At 42.4% G+C, this 21,069-nt stretch overlaps 1 protein-coding gene across 2 annotated transcripts in view; it reads right to left on the bottom strand.

The window, feature by feature from the left end:
- The window catches only part of VIT (vitrin), a 123,558-nt gene that overhangs the window by 101,808 nt on the left and 681 nt on the right, over positions 1–21,069 (bottom strand). The gene's annotated exons all lie outside the window — the stretch shown is intronic.

Below are 21,069 nucleotides of genomic sequence, written 5' to 3'. Positions count from 1 at the left end.
GCGCATGACAGAATTTCTTTCCTTTTTTAGGCTGAATAATATATACCATATTTTCCTCATCTATTTATCTGCTGATGGACACATGGGTTGCTTGTGTGTTTTAGTTATTGTGAATAAAGTTGCTATGTACATGGATGTAAGAATATTTCTTTGAGCCTGTCTTCAATTCTTTTGTGTCTCTACCCAGAAATGAAATTGTTGGATCATATGGTAATTATATGTTTAATTTTTTTGTGGAAACTCCATACTGTTTTCCAGAGTGGCTGTATTACTTTACATTCCCACTAATATTGTACAAAGGTTCTAGTGTTTCCACATTTTCCCAGCACTTATTATTTTCTGTTTCTTTCGATAGTGGTAGTCGTAGTGGTAGTTGCTTAGTCGTGTCCGACTCTTGGAGACCCCACGGACTGTAGCCCATCAGGGTCCTCTGTCTATGGGACTCTCCAAGCAAGAATACTGGAGTGGGTTGCCATTCCCTTCTCCAGAGGATCTTTCCGACCGAGGGATCGAATCCAGGTCTCCTGTATTGCAGGCAGATTCTTTACTATATGAGCTACAGGGAAGTCATCCTAATTGGTGTTAGATGGTATCTCATTGTAGTTTTGATTTGCATTTCTCTAATGATTAGTGATGTTGAACATCTTTTCATGTGCTTATTGGCCATTTGTATATCTTCTTTGGAGAAATGTCTGTCTGAGTCCTTTGCCCAGTTTTTGATTAGATTGTGTTTTGATTGTTGTTGAATTTTAGAAGTTTTTCTATACTTTCTGGATATTAATCCCTTATCAGATATATGATTTGTGAATATTTTTTATAAATAAATAAATTTATATTTAATATCATAAAACAAACCCAATGTTGTGATGCTCTTGTCCTGTGTTTTCTTTTAAGAGTTTTATAGTTTTAGGTCTTACATTTAGATCTTTGATCCACTTGAGTTAATTTTTGTATATGGTATTTGGTAAGGGTCCAAGTTTTTTCTTTTGTGTATGTATATTAACTTTTCCTGGCACCATTTGTTGGAGAGACTGCCTTTTCCCCATTGAATGATCTTGGCAAGAAAATCATTTAACCACATATGTGAGGGTTAATTTGGGGCTCTATGTTCTGTTCCATTGGTATGTATGTCTGTATTTATGCTAGTCCTACAGCCCTTCTTTTCTTTTTCAAGATTGCTTTAGATACTTGGGGTCCTTCAATATTCCATATACATTTTTGTATTTTTTTTTCATTTCAGCAAAAAAGTATCATTGGGATTTTGATAGTGCATTAAATCTGTAGATTGCTTTGAATAGAACTGATGTCTTAACAATGCCAAGTCTTCTAATTCACGAACATGTGATGCTCCTACTTGTTTATACCTTCTTTAGTTTCTTTCAGTAATTAATGTTCTATAGAGTTCATTGTCGGAGAAGGTAATGGCACCCCACTCCAGTATTCTTGCTTGGAAAATCCCATGGGCGGAGGAGCCTGGTAGGCTGCAGTCCATGGGGTTACTAAGAGTCAGACACGACTGAGCGACTTCACTTTCACTTTTTACTTTCATGCATTGGAGAAGGAAATGGCAACCCACTCCAGTGTTCTTGCCTGGAGAATCCCAGGGACGGGGGAGCCTGGTGGGCTGCTGTCTATGGGGTCGCACAGAGTCGGACACGATTGAAGTGACTTAGCAGCAGCAGCAGCAGCAGAGTTCATTGTACAAGTCTTTTACCTCCTTGATTAAGTTTAATTCCTAAGTATTTTATTCTTTTTGTTACTACTGTAAATGGAATTGTTTCCTTAATTTCTTTTTCTGATTGTTCATTGTTAATGTATAAAAATGCAACTGACTTTTGTGTGTTGATATTGAAGCCTACTACTTTGCTGAATTCATTTATTAGTTTTACAATTCTGTTGTGGAATCCTTAGGATTTTCTACAGGCATGATCACATTATCTGCAAACAGAGACAATTTTATTTCTTCCTTTCCATGTGCATAGGTTAAAGTGGATGGTATTTTTACTTATTTTTCTTGCTTAATTGCTCTGGCTAGAACTTCCAGTACTGTGTTGAATAGAAGTAGTGAAAGCAGGCGTCTTTGCCCTTCTCCTGACCTTAGAGGGAACGCCTTTAGTCTTTCACCATTGAGCATAACATCTGTTGTGCATTTTTCATGAATGGCTTTTATTAGGATGCTGCTGCTTTCTCCTCTACCTAGTTTTTTGGGCATTTTTATCATGAAATGGTGTTGAATTTTGTCAGGTGTTTTTTCTGCTTCAATTGCAATGATTGTGTGGTATTTTTCTCCTTCATTCTGTTAACATGGCATATTACATTAATTGATTCTTGTGTATGTAACCATCCTTGCATTATAGGAATAAATCCAATTTGGTTATGGTGTATAATTATCTTAATATGCTAGTGAATTCAGTTTGCTAATATTTTGTTGAGGACTTTTTGCAATCAGTATTCATAAGAGAGATTGTATTGATAAGGGAAACCGTGCTTTCCTTTTCTTGTAGCATCTTTGGTTTGGTATCCAGGTAACGGTGGCCTCATAGGATGAATTAAAAGTGAAAGTGAAGTCGCTCAGTCGTGTCCGACTCTTTGCGACCCCATGGACTGTAGCCTACCAGGCTCCTCCATCCATGGGATTTTCCAGGCAATAGTCCTGGAGTGGATTGCGATTTCCTTCTCCAGGGCATCTTCCCAACCCAGGTCTCCCGAATTGTAGACAGACGCTTTACCGTCTGAGCCACCAGGGAAGTCATAAGATGAATTAAAAGTGCCCTGTAATTTTCAATTTTTAGAAAAAGTTTGAGAAGAATTGGTATTAGTTCTTCTTTAAATGTTTAGTAGAGCTCACTAGTGAAATCATCAGGTCCACAGCTTTTCTTTGTTGTAAGATTTTTGATTACTGATTCATTCTCCTTACTAGTTATAGATCATTCAGATTTTCTATTCATAATTTAGTCTCAGTAGGCTTTGTGTTTTTAGGAATTTGTTCATTTCATCTAGATTATCCAATTTGTTGGTGTACAGTTACTCATGAAAAAAGTTAAAGTGTTAGTTGCTCAATTGTGTCTGACTCATTGTGACCCCATGGACTATAGCCCATTAGGAATTTCTGTCCATGAAATTCTCCAGGCAAGAATACTGGAGTGGATAGCTATTCCCTTTTCCACGGGATCTTCCTGACCCAGGGATTGAACCTGAGTCTCCTACATTGCAGGTGGATTTTTTACCATCTGAGCCACCAGGGAAGCCCAGTTGTTCATAGTACTCTCATAATTTTTTTTTTACCTCATTTATTTTTAACTGAAGGATAATTGCTTTACAGTATTGTGTTGGTTTCTACCAAACATCAACATGAATCAGGTTTACCCATGTCCCCTCCCACTTGAGCATTTCTCCCACCTCCCTCCCCATCCCACCCCTCTAATCTTTTTAATTTTAGTAACAGTGGTTGCTTCAGGGAAAGAGAACTGGGTGATCAGAGATAGGAGCGAGTTTTACAGTTTTGTTCTGTTCAAATCTTTAAACTATGCACATAATGTTAATAAAAGAAATTGATAAAATGATCTCTCTTGGGAAGACTTAACATATACAGACAGTGTTGATACCAAATGAGAAGCTACAGTAACTTCCAAACCCTCTCCTTGCTTTTTTGCTCCAGATCACCTTTCCCTCTGGTTAGAAAGGATCACCTTCCTAAAACACAGCTCTCACTATGCATTAGCCTCCTCAGAATTCTTCTTCACAGTCCACTCATCCTCTGCAGAATAAAGCCCAAATTCCTTAATGAACTTTTCATGAAATGGCCCAACTTATAGTCCTTTGCAAACCATCTCACTGCGATTCTCTTCTGTAATCCTCTCCTTTGACCCTAGTACACCCCAGACTTTTGGTCCTTTCTCTACACCTTGCGCACCGGTGTCTTAGCTCATGCTCTTATTACTGTTCTTTTTGGAATATGTCACCACCCCTCATCTGCCTCTCACAAGCCTGTTCAGTTTTCATGGTTTGCTCATGGGCCACTTCTATTTAAATCTTCCGAATTTCCTGAAATCATAATTCATCTTCATTCATGCATGCATTTAATCACTTAAAAAAAAAAGTCATGTGTGTACCCTATGCTCAGCAGAGAGGAAGAAGGGTCAGGTTTTATCAAGTTGCTTTAAGTCTTCTAGAAAAAAACTGTTGCATTTATCATAACTAGCATTAACTGAGCACATACTAAGTGCCAGTAATGTATTAACTCATTTAATCTTCACAACAACCCAACAAAGCGGGGGCTATTTCTTGCCTTAATTTGAAAGGTAAGGAATTGAGAGCGCACAGAGGTTAAGTACTTTGCCCAAGGGTCAGAAGCCTGGAAAGAGGAGGAGCTGGAATTCAAACCAGGCATTCTGAGTGCAGAGGTCCAGTATTTCATTTCACTACTTGCCATAGATATTTCATAATAAGCAAGTACACTTCCTTCCTCTACATTCTGATTTGGTTGGTCTGAGTTGAAATCAATATTGTTTTAAAGTTCCCCAGGTGACTTCGCTGTGCAACCAGAATTCAGAACTTCTGCTCTCGGGGATATGGTGATGGCATAAACGGTAGATGATTTAAATAGCCCTGGGGCATGAGGATTCTGGAAGAGGCTTCAATTAGTTTAACTGGAGATTGGAAAACAATGAGGGGTGAGGGAAGGACAGGACAGGAGACAGAGGAGCTTCAGGAACTGGGAGCTGCTGGGCCAGGATGGGAGAGGAGTCAGACTGTTAGAGAGGAAAGAAGGGGCCATGTCAGCCTTGAATGTCATGCCTGAAGAATGTGGTATTGATCCTTTAGGCAATAGGGAGACAAGGAAGGCTTAAAAATTATTTTTGCATTCATCATTTTTAATAAGCCCCCTCGAGGCTTTCACAAGCCACTCACTTGAAGAAAATCTGCCCTGGTGGATATGGAGGATTTATGTAAGGCTAGTGTTTGTCTGATCTATGGTGCTGCATGGGGAGCACCTAACAATGCCCTTTGTTCACAAGGCAGAAAGAACCAGTGTTCATTTGGAAACATTTAATAGTTATGAGAGGCTTGTGCTATATTTTCAAAATGCCAAAAATCCCTTGAGGACAGACATCTCTGAGGGGGGAGGCCACATCTGCAGCCTTGCTTTCTCCCTCTCTGCCTGATATAAAGCCTCAGGCACTGTCAGTGGTGTGGGTTGATCTGGTGAGGATGGAAAAAGGAAGGCTGGCACTAAGAGGGCCTTTACAATGGGGAGGTGGCCTCAGCCTGCATATAAAAGTTTGTACAGATCGTATTCCTTTGGACTAAGCCCATAACACTGCATTTCCTGTTGCCATGACATCAGTGGTCACTGTTACAAACCTGAGGATTCTGTGAAGAAAGAGAACGAGCTAGAGAGGATAGTAGTTTTTCTTATTTCCCTTCTTGTTCCAGTTCTATCATTCTTTTATCTCAAGGAAATGCCTAAAGAAAAGTGCAAGTCGATCAGGCAAGGAAGGCAAGGAAAATTTTGCTTTTTCTCAATATCTTGGCTCCTAAGGATGTGCCAGACTCCTTGAAGATGTGCTTAGAATCTGAGTCAAGCTGTCTGGACTGGACACTGTTGGTTGCCTAGCAGAGTACCTGCTTCCTGGCTTCCTCCTTCCTAACACAACCCCAACTTGATAAAGGGAGTAAATGCCGCCAGAGGGCTCCAAGGAAGCTGGTCCATGCCCAGCTTCTGTTGTGGATCTGATTCCAAGACTATTCCAAGGATGATTCCATATATGTATATATGCCACCGTGCTGGTGATTGCTTCAGGACTGTAAGCTTGAGCCCATCAGCACAGGGCCCTCGCCAGTTGACCATGACTACTCAAGGGGTGGGCTGTGTCCCAAGCTGAATCAGACCAATAGAAAGGGAAAACTTAAATTCTGTGTTTTTCAGGATGAGGTTACCTCTCTTGCTGGAAATGAATAAGGGGGTGGGTTGTTACCAGTATGCTGGCAGCCGTGTTGTGACCATGAGGCATGTTAGACTGAGGAAAAAGCCAGCACAAAAAGGAGGAAGGCAGCCAAATGAATCAGAGTAATGGAGCTGGATCTCTGATTGTCTCGTGCCTGGAGGCTGGGCCTACCTCTGGACCAGCTATTCTGTGAGATAACAAATTTCCCTTTTTGGGGGGTTTGTGGCTGAAAGGTTATTCCTGACTGCTTTCTAACTCACGGTGCCTGGCCATTCAGTGAATTCAACTAGGGAAGACTGTAATGATATAGGTTTATATCAGTTTATATCAGAATCTGCAGAGTGTTTTCTCAAAACTGTCTCATCCAAACCACCTAAGATCTTCTTGAGGCAGTAGATAGACATTAGTTAGTTCAGTCGCTCAATCGTGTCCAACTCTTTGTGACCCCATGAATCACAGTACGCCAGGCCTCCCTGTCCATCACCAATTCCTGGAGTTCACTCAGACTCATGTCCATCTAGCCATCTCATCCTCTGTTGTCCCCTTCTCCTCCTGCCCCCAATCCCTCCCAACATCAGAGTCTTTTCCAATGAGTCAACTCTTCGCGTGAGGTGGCCAAAGTATTGGAGTTTCAGCTTCAGCATCAGTCCTTCCAATGAACATCCAGGACTGATCTCCTTCAGAATAGACTGGTTGGATCTCCTTGCAGTCCAAGGGACTCGCAAGCGTCTTCTCCAACACCACTGTTCAAAAGCATCAATTCTTCGGTGCTCAGCCTTCTTCACAGTCCAACTCTCACATCCATACATGACCACAGGAAAAACCATAGCCTTGACTAGACAGACCTTTGTTGGCAAAGTAATGTCTCTGCTTTTGAATATGCTATCTAGGTTGGTCATAACTCTCCTTCCAAGGAGTAAGCGTCTTTTAATTTCATGGCTGCAATCACCATCTGCAGTGATTTTGGAGCCCCCAGAAATAAAGTCTGATACTGTTTCCACTGTTTCCCCATCTATTTGCCATGAAGGGATGGGACCAGAAGCCATGATCTTAGTTTTCTGAATGTTGAGCTTTAAGCCAACTTTTTCACTCTCCCCTTTCACTTTCATCAAGAGGCTCTTTAGTTCCTCTTCACTTTCTGCCATAAGGGTGGTGTCATCTGCATATCTGAGGTTATTGTTATTTCTCCCAGCAATCTTGATTCCAGCTTGTGCTTCATCGAGCCCAGCGTTTCTCATGATGTACTCTGCATATAAGTTAAATAAGCAGGGTGACAATATACAGCCTTGACGTACTCCTTTTCCTATTTGGAACCAGTCTGTTGTTCCATGTCCAGTTCTAACTGTTGCTTCCTGATCTGCATACAGGTTTCTCAAGAGGCAGGTCAGGTAGTCTGTTATTCCCATCCCTTTCAGAATTTTCCACAGTTTATTGTGACATTATCATTCCTATAATTCAGAGCAGTGAAGTGACTTGCCTAAGGTCACACAGCTCATATCCAAGAACCGTGGCAGCCACTGAGAAAGAAAAACATGGTCTGCATGCCTGGGATGTTCTGGGAAGAAAAATGGGAGAAGACCTTGAAATCATGCTGTCAGAACGTCCCGGTAGAGTTCCTGATGTACTCATGACCATGGTTCATGACAAGGGGTGATTTTGTCCCCCAGTGAAGATTTGTCAAAGTTTGAAGACATTTTTGGTTGTCACAGCTTGGGGCAGAGATGCTATTGACATCTAGTGGGTAGAGACCAGGGAAGCTGCTGAAGATCCTACAGCATGCACGACAACCTCCACAACAAAGAATTATTCAGGGACTTCCCCGGTGGTCCAGTGGTTAAGAATTCACTTTGCAATGCAGGAGAGGAAGGTTTGATCCCTGGTTGGAGAACTAAGATCCTACATGCCGCAGAGCAACTAAGCCCATGAGCGGCAACTACTGAGCTCATGCAGCACAACAAGAGATCCCACATGACACAGCTAAGACCCCACACAGCCGAATAAATAACTGCTAAAAAAGAGAATTGTTCAGCCCGACATGCCAATAGTGTCAGGGTTGAGAAACCCTGATTTAAGAGAATGTTCATTTTTTCAGTGTATGTATCAGAATCTTACACTTACTGATGTTCCAATCTAGGAATTTTTCGTAAATATTATAGGTACTTTTTTTTGATGGTTAAAGTGTATGCTACTCAAGGTCCCTTTTCCAAGATCATTTTTGATCACTACATCGTTCAGGGAAAATCCTAAAGCAAAGATATTCAGCCCTGGGAAGCTGAGTGGATTAAGATGCTCCTATGCATGTGTTTGATAATTGATATACGCCTATGCCATGAGATTCATTGATCCATGTGGCATGTTTCTACATGTCACAGAACCTAAAAGGGAAAGCCCATCCCGGTGCGTGTGTTTCAGACCATCATTTTGTACCTCGTTAAGAACCTGACATATGGTAATGCTTACCACATCCACAAAGGCTTCGACCAATAGTGATTTCCAGTGAGGCTGCAAACAGTAATTACGTTTCTGAAGTGGTAGTTTAGATCTTATATTGCCAGTGGGAAAAAATACTAGTTTGCAGGCATGCCCCCAAATGAGCTCTAAAGAACTCCTTCCAAGAGTTATTTATCCTCTGTAATGGAAGGGGGCAGGAAGCGCAGTAAATCTGGAGGGGGATGGGCAGAGGACTTCAGTAAAAGGCCAGGTGGACCATGACTGCTCCTTGTAGTTACTCTGGAAATTGTTCTCGCTTTAAATGGTTCTCATAGAAGCTCTGGAAGACAAGTTTCTCTCATCAGCAGCATCTTTACCTAATGCATTTGACACTGTGGATTAGCCCTCTTCCTCCCAGCAAGTTCTCTCCCCTGGGCTCTGAGGTTTGTGGTTTGCCAAGGGGCTGTCCACTGTTGAATCTGGAGCTGGGTATTTGGTTCAGTCCAACTGGGATCCCCAGGGCCTTAACTGGCCCAAATGCTCTGTGCTTTTTTGGTCCACCTTCAATTCTGAGGCCCAGAAAAACATTTTTGGGTCTGGCACAGCCTTCCAGCTGAGGTAGGAAGATGAGGGTGTGTCTGCAAGGTTCGTATATTTTGCTGTCGGCCTCTTGGTAAAGATGGGTTAGTCTCAGATGACAGGGTCCAGTTCTCTGGCTGCGACCATGAGGCAGGCATGGGGCTGCAGGTCCCAGTGCATTCCTGAATTCCAGCAACCAGAGGCTTGGGGAGAGCGGGGGATGTGGAGGAGGACTGGGACTGAGGCTGAGCTATTGATGGCTCTGAGGGATTAAGTCCAGATATTGGTGGGGACCAGCAGAAGAAAGAGAGTCATTTAGAAGCAGGAGACCCAGCTCTTCAAGGGGAGCCATGTGGCCTCGTGCTCCAGAGGTCCCCTGGGCCCATTCCCCGCTCTGTCCACTGTGGCTGAGCTGCCTGGTGGCCTGGACGTGGGACTGGTCCTTTGTTCCTCTTGAAGGAAAGTTTTGGAAGCTTACAGTGCACTCTAATAATAACAATATTGTGTTGAATGCTCCCCATATGTTATACATTGCACTGGTGTGATCTTATTTATTATGGTGATCCCATCAGGTCTCTACTATTGTACCCATTTTTCAGGGTAGGAAATTGAGGCTCAGAGAACTTGAGCAAGCAATCAAACTTTAGTGAGCTGTAAGTAAGTTATGGAATAAGTATGTAACAGAATCCAGGCCCCAAACACTTAACCCCACTCACTACCCCCATGTTACCATCAAAAGATGGTTTTCCCTTCCTTTTTGTCTTGATACATCTATCCTAGGCTTTTTGAAATACTCTGTGGACAATAGCTTAGAGGCACACTGTGAAATACATACATTTGTGACAAAATAGTCTTAGTTGTGAGGATTAAGAGATTTTTTTGTTGTTGTTTGAGGGTCATATTTGGACCTGAACTCACACACAGCTTTCTCCTTCTCACAAATGTTATTTAGGGTAAAGTGATGCACCAGGCGTATTTTTAAGTTTAACCAGGCATAACACACCCATCTAAATAAACATTTGAGAGTATTGTAATTGGCCGTGTAATGGGATGTTAAAATGGGATGAGCCTTTGTCTAAGTTTCAGCTGAAACCAAGTGCCAACTACTTCCCTGTTCCTAAGTGGTCTCTTTGCAGCATCTCTCGCCATTGCCTGAGTGGGTGAAAGCAGGGAGACCACTGGCTCCCTTTCTGCATCTGGGGAGGCAGAGGAGATGGGAACATGCCAACAGCTATTCCTAAAGAAACCCTGCTCTCTAATCTCCAGCTACCCTCTTGGCTTCTACAACCACCTGTGTTGTCTGGAGTGGGGCAGATAGCCAGGATCCTGGTTTTTGGTTACCTCCTTTGGAAGTCCAGCTTGCATGCCCAGTGACCAGTTGAAATGACTGAGTAGTTGTGTCCCATGGACTTGAGGGCACAGTGGACTCCTGATTAAGACAGAGAGGGAATAGTTCATGGCAAACAAGACTACCTGTGTGAGAGTCAGCCCGGGGTGGCTCTAGGTGCCTCCCAAGCCGGGTCCAGGGAGGGCTCGGGAAAGGGCAGCAGAAAGCCACAGCACATCGCTCTCCAGCTGCCCAGTGGCAGGGGGAGGAGCTGTAAGCCCCCAGCCAGAGCAAACTCATGTGAAATGACATCTGGTAACCACAGACAAGGGGTCACTAGAAAAGTCAGGGGCATTTTCAAAGAACCCATAGAAATGCTCCCATGGGGACAAGAAACAGTGGCACATGCCTGCCAAGCCCAGGGAACCTGGATGCCAACTCATAACAGTGCCAGCTAGTGAGGCCCTCTGTCACCTTTATCTTTCCTGTCTGTGCCCTCTTCAACTCTGGAACTGAAGAAACTGCCATTAGCAGTCAAGGGCAAGAGCGGTAAAGATCCAGTGCAGAGAAAGAGAATGCAAGCCTGCCCTTTCCCACTGCAGAAAGCAAGCCTGAGATGGGGGATGAAATTGTGAATGCCATTTGCAAGTTTTTAAGTATTACCTGAGTATCACCTCCACATTAATGACTGAACTGAGATTGTTGGCAGGTGTAATGTAGACAAGCTCTTTTAAAACACTCTGAGCATGGGACCTACTCACATTTCATCCAGGGCAGAGGCAGGAACTGTCCACAGACGGTGTGTGAGTGGGCATTTGGGGGTGTCTGGGTAAAATCTGGGAGCATTAGGATGGTACCCTCTGTGTCTGCTTTCCAAAGGACACCTTGGATCTCACCTCTTTTCTTCCTCCCCTAGCCTGCTCCCAAGGGTAGTCCAACCTCAGGGCCTTTGCATTTACTCTTCCCCGCTTCCCCCCTGCCTTCACCTCTCTCTCATTTTAAACGTCCCTTTATCAGACATTTATTGAACCACACGTTGCAAATCATCACTGCTCTGTCCAGCCCCCTTATCCCACCTTCTGAAGCTTTTTTCCACACCCCTTATCACCCCCAGACTTAGACCTCTTATGTCTATTTATCATGTGGTCCCAGGTTGGCAGCTCTAGGAGAATGGAGACTTTTGTTCACTGTTCTTCCCAAGCACATAGAAATGTGCATGGTACATGGTGGTAATCCAATAAATATTTGTTTTGCTGTCATTGAATAGCTCTGCTTCCCCAGATTCCTTTTATTGTTCAGAGTACAGATCTATTCACGATATTCTAAAAGTGAATCTGGTCTGGGCAAGTTGACTTGTACCTTTATGTCCCAAGCATGTTTTCTCTGTCTGGGATATAAAGGGGCCCAGAGGACAGATTCACTTCTCACTGAGATGCCAGTGACCTGATCCCTTGGAAACTGTACATTGGGTGTCCCCAAAGGAATAGTTTTTTTCCCCCCTTTTTATTTCTGAGAAGAAAAAAATGCAGACACAGAATTCCTTCTCCCCATAGCCCGAAGGGTGATTTTTATGAATTTTTACCACATGTCCACACAAAACTTTAGCCTTTCTCTCACTGTGGGAAAGAATTTGAGCAATTTTTACTAGAGTCTTGTCAAGGTAGAGACCCTTATCAGGGAAAATGATTTTCTGAAGCAGCCTGAATTGTAAGGCAGTACGATTCTTTCTTGATATTGATTAAAAAAAAATTGGAGTATAGTTCCTTTACATTGCTATGTCAGTTTCTGCTGTACACCAAAGTGAATCAGCCATATATAGATCTCCCCTCTTTCTTGGATTTCCTCCCATTTAGGCCACTACAGGCCACTGAGTAGCGTTCCCTGTGCAATACTGTAAGTTCTCATTAGTTATCTATTTTATAAGTAGAAGTTTATACATGCCGGTCCCAATCTCCCAATTCATTCCCCTGCCTTTGCCTTTTGGTGTCCATACATTTATTCTCTATGTCTGTGTTTCTGTTTCTGTTTTGCAAATAAGATCACCTATGCCGTTTTTCTAGATTGCACTTATGTGTGTTAATAATTGATACTTTGATTCTTTCTGTGACTCGTTACCAGTTTAACGCTAGAATGAAGATAAAGGATACCTTTTGGGAACTGGCTACTCAAAGAACTTGATAATGAGGTCTGCTCCTTGGCCTTGCCCCTGAGAGTCTTCCCAACACACCAGAAAAGTGATTCGTAAGTCAGAAAATTATTTAAGAGTGACAGAAATAAAAACCCTGTCTTCCTAACAGCTTTTCCCTGTGACTTCCTGACCTCCACTCCATTCCATCAGTATTACTGGGGAGTCTATATTTACAATGAGGAATGACTTTCTTAGAAATTAGACTTGGCTTGAAAATTGTATTTTTAGGGATGGCAAAATTAATTTGGTGCAGTGATAGAAAAACCAAGACCATGTATAATTGTTACCTGGTAGACTGATGATGTGAGCTCTGAAACTAGAATGCTTGGGTTTGAAGTTGAGCATCATCGTGTACCGGCTGTGTGACATTGGATAACGTACTTCTCAGTGCCTCAGTTTTCTGATCTGTATAATGGGACTCATAACCACCTATCTCCTATGGTAGCTGTTAGGATTAAACGAGTTGACAGATGAAGAGGGCTTAGAACAGTGCCTGGTACACGAGACTGACTCTCTAAGTGTTGGCAGTATTTATTGTTGTTGGGGTGATGGTTAATCATGATTACTATTATCATCAACATTCTCCTAACCATCCTCCTACAAAACATGGCCCATTCAGGCTTTAGGATTTAGCAGAGGTAAAGCCACCAGTTGAATGTCTCTCAGTAAGATTCAACAAATTTGTTGTTGTTCAGTTGCTAAGTTGTGTCTGACTCTTTGTGACCCCATGCACTGCAGCATGCCAGGCTTCCCTGTCCTTCACTATCCCAGAGTTTGCTCAGATTCATGTCCATTGAGTCGATGATGCCATCTAACCATCTCATCCTCTGCCACCCTCTTCTCCTTTTGCCTTCAGTCTTTCTCAACATCAGGGTCTTTTCCAATGAGTTGTCTCTTCACATCAGGTGGCCAAAGTATTGGAGTTTCAGCTTCAGCATCAGTCTTTCCAATGAATATTCAGGGTTGATTTCCTTTAGGATTGACTGGTTTGATCTCCTTGATGTCCAAGGGACTCTCAAGAGTCTTCTCCAGCACCACAGTTCAAAAAGCATCAATTTGGTGCTCAGCCTTCTTTATGGTCCAACTCTTACATCCATACATGACTACTGGAAAGACCATAGCTTTGACTAAACAGACTTTTGTGACAGAGTGATATCTCTGCTTTTTAGTACACTGTCTAGGTTGTCATAGCTTTCCTTCCAAGGAGCAAGCGTCTTTTAATTTCATTGCTGTAATCACCATCCACAGTGATTTTGAAGCCCAAGAAAATACAGTTTTTCACTGTTTCCATTTTTTCCCCATCTATTTGCCATGAAGTGATGGGACTTGATGCCATGATCTTAAGTTTTTGAATATTGAGTTTTAAGCCAGTTTTTTCATTATCCTCTTTCATCCTCATCAACAGGCTCCTTAGTTCCTCCTCTGCCGTTAGAGTGGTGTCATCTGCATATCTGAGGTGATTGATATTTCCCCTGGAAATCTTGATTCCAGCTTGTGATTCATCCAGCCTGACATATTGCATGATGTACTTTGCATTTAAGTTAAAGAAACAGGGTGACAATATATAGCCTTGTCATACTCCTTTCCCAATTTTGAACCAATCAGTTGTTCCATGTCCAGTTCTAACTGTTGCTTCTTGATCTGCATACAGGTTTCTCAGGAGGCAGGTAAGGTGGTCTTGTATTTCAATCTCTTTAAGAATTTTCCACAGTTTGTTGAGATCTACACTGTCAAAGGCTTTTACATAGTGAATAAAGCAGAAGAAGGTGCTTTTTCTGGAATTCTCTTGCTTTCTCTATGATCCAACGAATGTTGGTCTCTGGTTCCTCTGCCTTTTCTAAACCCAGCTTGTACATCTGGAAGTTCTCGGTTCATGCACTGCTGAAGCCTAACTTGAAGGATTTTGAGCATAACCTTACTAGTGAAATGAGCATAATTATATGGGAGTTTGAACATTCTTTGGCATTGCCCTTCTTTGGGATGGGATGAAAACTGACCTTTTCCAGTCCTGTGGCCACTGCTGAGTTTTCCAAATTTGCTGGCTTATTGAATGCAGCACTTTCATGGCGTCATCTTTTAGGATTTTAAATAGCTCAGCTAGAATTTATCGCCTCCACTAGCCTTGTTTGTAGTAATGCTCCCTAAGGCTCATTTGACTTCAGACTCCAGGATGTCAGGCTCTAGGTGAATGACCACACTATCATGATTATCTGGGTCATAAATACCTTTTTTGTATAGTTCTGCTGTGTATTCTTGCCACTTCTTTTTAATTTCTTCTGCTTCTGTTAGGTCTTTACCATTTCTGTTCTTCATTATGCACATCCTTACATGAAATATTCCCTTCATCTCTCCAATTTTCTTGAAGAGATCTCTAGTCTTTCCCATTGTATTTTTTTCCTCTACTTCTTTACACTGTTCATACAAGAAGGTCTTCTTTTCTTGCTCTTCTCTGGAGTTCTGCATTAAGTTGGGTATATCTTTCCTTTTCTCCCTTGCTTTTTGCTCTTCTTCTTTCCTCAGCCATGTGTAAAGCCTCTTTGGACACTTTGCCTTCTTAGATTTCTTTTTCTTGGGGATGGTTTTGGTCACTGCCTCCTGTACAATGTTATGAACCTCTGTCCATAGTTCTTCAGACACTCTGTCTGCTAGATCTAATCCCTTGAACCTATTCATCACCTCCACTATATAATCATAAGTGATTTGATTTAGGTCATACCTACCTGAATGGCCTAGTGATTTTCCCCACGTTTTTCGATTTAAACCTGAACTTTGCAAAAAGGAGCCGATGATCTGAGCCACAGCTCCAGGTCTTGTTTTTGCTCCAGGTCTTGCTTTGATAGAGTTTCTCCATCTTCTGCTGCAAAAAATATAATCAATCTGATTTTGGTATTGACCATTTGGTGATGTCTATGTTTAGAGTTGTGTTGCTGGAAAAGGGTGTTTGCTATGACCAGTGTATCCTCTTGACAAAACTCTGTTAGATTTTGACCTGTTTCATCTTATACTCCAAGGCCAAACTTGCCTGTTACTCTAGGTATCTCTTGACTTCCTATTTTTGCATTCCAGTCCGCTATGAAAAGCGGTGAAAAGGATGTCTTTTTTTTGATGTTAGTTCTAGAAGGTCTTGTAGGTCTTTATAGAACTGTTCAGCTTCAGCTTCTTTGGCATCGGTAGTTGGGGCATAGACTTGGATTACTGTGATATTGAATGGTTTGCCTTGGAAACGAACAGAGATCATTCTGTCATTTTTGAAATTGTACCCAAGTACTGCATTTTGAACTCTTTTGTTGACAAGAGGAATAATCCATTTCTTCTAAAGGATTCTTGCCCACAGTAGTAGATATAATGGTCATTTGAATTAAATTCACCCATTCCCATTCATTTTAGTTCACTGATTTCTAAGATGTCACTGTTCACTCTTGCCATCTTCTGCTTGACCACATATAATTTACCTTGATTCATGGACCTAATATTCCAGGTTCCTATGCAGTATTGTTCTTTACAGCTTCGTCCTTTACTTTCATCACTAGCCTTTGGTCCAACTGTCTCATTCTTTCTGGAGCTATTAGTAGTTGCCCTCTGCTCTTTCCCAGTAGCATAGTGGACTTAGTGGGGGGGGGGGGGCTTGTCTTCTGGCATCATATCTTTTTGCCTTATCATACTGTTCATGGGGTTCTCATGGCAAGAATACTGGAGTGGTCTGCTATTCCCTCCTCCAGTGGAACACATTTGTCAGAACTCTCCACTATGACCCATCTGTCTTGGAGGGCCCTGCATGGCATGGCTCATAGCTTCATTGAGTTATGCAAGCCTCTTTGCCATGATAAGACTGTGTTCCATGAAGGGGCTGCCAAAGTTTGATTTTAGGATCCTTGGTGAAGGAATTGTGACCATAATTGGGCTGAACTCTGCTAGAGCCCCAGACAGGGGGCAATTCTGTAGTTTTGTTCCTGCTTTCTCTGCTCAGAGATTTGTAGGGATCTTTAGCCCAGTCTCCTGAAAATCTAGATGACTGTCAGACAATAGGCTCAATCGAATGGCTAAGGAATGTTATCTAGCATTCTTAAAAAGAATTGAAAAAAGCATCTTGCAAAGTGACAGTGAAGCAATGTGTGCTGTGCAGTCGCTTCAGTCATGTCTGACTCTTTGCAACCCTACCCACTGTAGCCTGCCAGACTCCTCTATCCATGGGATTCTCCAGACAGAAGTACTGGAGTGGGTTGCCATGCCCTCCTCCAGGGGATCTTCCCAACCCAAGGATCAAACGTCTCTTATGTCTCTTGCATTGGCAGGTAGGTTCTTCAACTAGCGCCACCTGGGAAGCCCCGACACTGATGCAGACATGGGCCTAAATATTTTTGTAAGCTGTAAGACCAAAATCAAACACAGCAAAATATTCTCTAAGCTGAATGTAAATCAAATGAATTTTTGCTCTGCTTTGTTTCGAGACCCTGGCTTGTGAATTTGACTCAGGAAGGATTCTGGCATCTCAGTTCCCCTTTCTCCCTCAGGGTATAAGCACCAGAGGAATGCAAGAGCGGATTCCAGTCACAACATCTGCTGGTGGGGGATTTGCTCTTTGCAGGTTGCCACACGATGTGCCGCTTTTATGGGTCTCAACTCCGAGCATCGCCTGGTGCCTGCTGCGCGCATTTTCCAGGCAGCCCGGAGCATTTCCGATGGGCGATCTCTCAGGATTTCTTTAAGGCTTGCAGTCTGTTAAGTGGAAAAGTTTTCTAGTTGATTAAAAACAAATTCTGAATCCAGTTTCCACAACTGTGTGTTTTTTGGTAACCATAGGAAAATGCAGTCAACAAGACTGAAATAGTCCGTGCTCTATTGAGAATGCAATTTTGGCCCTTCACCTCCTGGTCTGTAAAAAAGAACTCACCTAGATGGTCTCAGATTAACTTCAATTTGTGTGTGTGTGTGTTTTAGTTAAAATTCCCATTGGGTTCTTTGTCAATCTTCCCTGTCCCTTGCTGGGCTTCTCATTTTGTTCTCCTGATTTGGTGTCAGTTACTGGAGGTTTACTGTGTTTCTTTGTGGCAGCGTATTTCTCTGATTCTTCACGATGCCCATAGCCTTCTGTGGATATCTATGCATCTGAAGAAGCAATCATCTCTTTCCAACTTCATGGACTGACTTCTGTAAGGAAAGACCTTCGCCTGTGAGAAGGGGCACACGGGAGTGTACTGTAACCCGTCTAATGGTGCAGGGCTCTAAGTATGGGGGTTGTATTAGCTCTAGGTCCAAGGAGATGTGATAGCTTGACAGCTCAGGCCACAGCATCAACAGCATCAAAAACATCGTGGTCCCTGGAGAGGAGGGCAGAGGATCCACAGTGACTGCAAGGGCTGTGGGAGGCCTCAGTGACACCTTTAGAGGCTGGGGATCAGGGCAGGCAGTAGCTGTGGCTTGAGCCAGGTGCATACACTGGGTTGTGGGGTCAGCTGTCTGTAGGGTTGAGAGCCAGGGTTGGTAGCAAGGGCTAGGGCCAATCTTGGGTGCAGGGCCCCTGTCACTGCAGGATCGCCCTATGGGGTGTGCACAGCAGTACAATCTGGTGAAGGGAGTTGGGCTGGAGGGGCATAGGTGCACAGCTGGAGGAACTAGTAGCAGGAGAACCCCGCAGTCCAGGCCAATGTAGGAATCAGGCCCTGGCTGTCTGTGTGCAGTCCTGTGCCTTAATGAAACTTTAAGAGCTGGCACTATCAGAAAGCCATTTCCGATGGGGAGACACGACTGGCCCTGGTCTCTCGTTCATTTCTTGCCCCATTCTCTGCCTGAGCAGAAGCCACCTGCACAGGGAGCTTTCATGTCTGTAGAAACTAGCAAATTCTCTGTGCACTTCTCTCTCTCAGTGTGTATGTGTTCAGGGAGCCAGGAATTTTACCACCTTCTGCAAGCCACAGTGAGACACGTTTTGGCAGCCAGAAGGGGACCTTTGGGGTTTCTCAAAATACACACATCACAGAATGGCTGTACCTCTCTTGATTTAATATTTGTTGAAATATTGATTAGTTCAGATCTCCTGCAAGATAGCAAGAAATTTCTAATAATTGAAAAAAAATTTTTGGCTGTATCACATGGCATTTGGAATTTTAGTTCCCTGATCAGGGATCAAACCTGTACCCCCTGCGTTGGAAGCACAGAATCTTAACTGCTGGACCATCAGGGAAGTCCCAAATTTCTATTAATTGTATTAAGATCACATAGTTCCACATATCTATTTGCTTACTACATCCAAAGAGCTAATGTTTAAGTTTGAAGAGGATTGCAAATGATTTGTTTAACAGCTGATTTAAGTTCTTCATTCCAGTCCCATACCATAAAAAATTACTTGCTAACATTTGCGTACTGACCAAGCTACAACAACTTGTACCAGCTACAAGTTGAAGTTTTTTTGCCACAACCTTATGAGGTAACCATTAATAGTAGACTCTTTTTACAGATGAGAAAACTGAGGCCAGAAGGTTTACAAAATTTGCCAAAGGTAACATATTTAAGAAGTGTCAGAACCTCCTGCCTGACAAGCCCCTTCAGGATCCATAGCGTAGGAGGGCCACTTGGCCTTCACTTTACCTAAATTTAGATATTTGACATTATCGCCACATGAGGTCATACAGTCATAGAAATGCACCAGAGAACTGAAAGAAGTCTGAACCACACTGTCCTCTATGGAAGTATAAGTGTAAATATACATCTGCATATATTTATTTATACACATAGGATTATACATACACACATACATGTATACACACTGGATTATATTTCATTAGCATAAAGTTATATTGCTTTTCATTTTTGAGTGTGTTGAAGTCTTTAGTTAGGTGAGCACAGACATTTTCAATATATTGTAGGTTCCATTACCCTGTTTTGATTTTCTATCAATAGTATACAGGAAGTCTCAACAGTGAAATTGGTCTGGCCATGTCTTAACATTGAAGATATTCCAGTGCATTGGAACCTTAGGATTAGGAAGGCAATTTCGTCACTTCTTTTGTGAGGAAATGGAGACACAGAGATGTTGAGTAAACTCCCCAAGGTCACACAGCTAGAAAGCCCTTCCACTGACAGAGCAGTGAGCTCTGTCCTGCACCCACTGCTCTTGATCCCTGGCTCGTGCCTCCAAACTAGCAAGGAGAGGCTAAGTTGCACATGTGGGCATTGTTGTAGGAACATCCTAGAGGTCACGAAACATTTATTTCACAACCAGTGACTCCCTCCCATGCATTCTATTATTTTTTTTTTAATATTTGCGAAGAAAGGTTCCATTTCTTTAGAACTTTTCACATTTCAAAACCCTTTTAAAACTGAGAATCAATATTGAACCCCATAGCCATCCTGGGAGGGGCTGTATGCAGGCATTGCTTTTTCTTTTTTTCAGATGGAAAAACAAAAGTCAAAAACTACACACCTTTCTCAAGATAACACCACTAAACAGGGACAGAGCTGTGACTGTAATCTGGGCTCCTGGCTTGGGACACGGCACTGAACCACACCGCTTTCCTGTCTAGCAGTATGTCTTACAGGAATTACAGATGGGCACAGCACAGCATTTTTGTTCTCCTGATGCTATTCATAAACCATTCTCAAACCCAGTGTATTTTCACTGAAAGAAACTATTCTTCATGTGATCAACAACTTGGCAAAAAAGATAATTAGATCGTCTAAACGCTATTCATAAAGTAAACGCTACGTCAGGATAGATATTAAGCACTTTCAAAGTTCCTACCGTATTTCCTTTCAGGGGTGAGGTATAAGATATATTTAAATGAAGCTTAGTCTGGGAAACCAGCATATTGCAATTAAAAATGCAGCCCTTGTAGTCTTGCAATTCTTTGTCTAAAGTCTTTCAACAAAAGAGGGTATTTTAATTCAATAAATAAAAGACAGGCACTTCCAGCTTTCCTATGGGGGAGTAGCTACCGCTTGTAGTTCACACACGCACAACAGAGAAAATACACAAACAAATAGTATTTGATTTTTCTTGGCTACAGGCTATTTTCATCTTTCAAGAGACCAAGGGAAAAACAACCTTAGAACGTTACCACCAAAACTTCCAAATTTATTGCAACACAACGTAATGGCAAAATGCTATTTTCTTGGCGCTCACATTTTTGAATAACCACCATGGCCAAAAATGCCGGGTTTTATATTTACAATAAACCCAAAGAAAATCTTGAATTCCACTCTCAAAGCTGGGATGGCAAAGATGCCGTGGGTTGTTCAGAGCAAACCATCGCGTCTAATTATTCAATCTTATCCTCTCTGTTTAACCCGAGCTTGAGGCATTTATTTCATGTTTATACTAGTTCAACACAAATCATGCTTGAAAGAGATTTCGTATCCTGTTTCCCTGTGTAAAGTTGGGCTACAATAGAAGACTTAACAATGCCGGCTGTTTCTTGGGCTTATCAGTTAAAGAAACACTAAACCTAAGAAAATACTTCCAGTGTAAACAAGATACAAAATCACACATGTAGCCACATTCCTCCAAGATCTGTCTGAATAGAGAAAAGTATAGATCTACTCTGAATAATTTCTGTTTTAACTTAGCATCAATATGCCTGTATCTGCTTTTCCTTCATTGT

The sequence above is a fragment of the Bos javanicus genome, chromosome 11, assembly GCF_032452875.1.
Source record: "Bos javanicus breed banteng chromosome 11, ARS-OSU_banteng_1.0, whole genome shotgun sequence".
In the NCBI taxonomy this organism is placed as follows: domain Eukaryota; kingdom Metazoa; phylum Chordata; class Mammalia; order Artiodactyla; family Bovidae; genus Bos; species Bos javanicus.
Note: the sequence above shows the minus strand (reverse complement) of the source record. Positions and strands in the feature narration are given on the sequence as shown.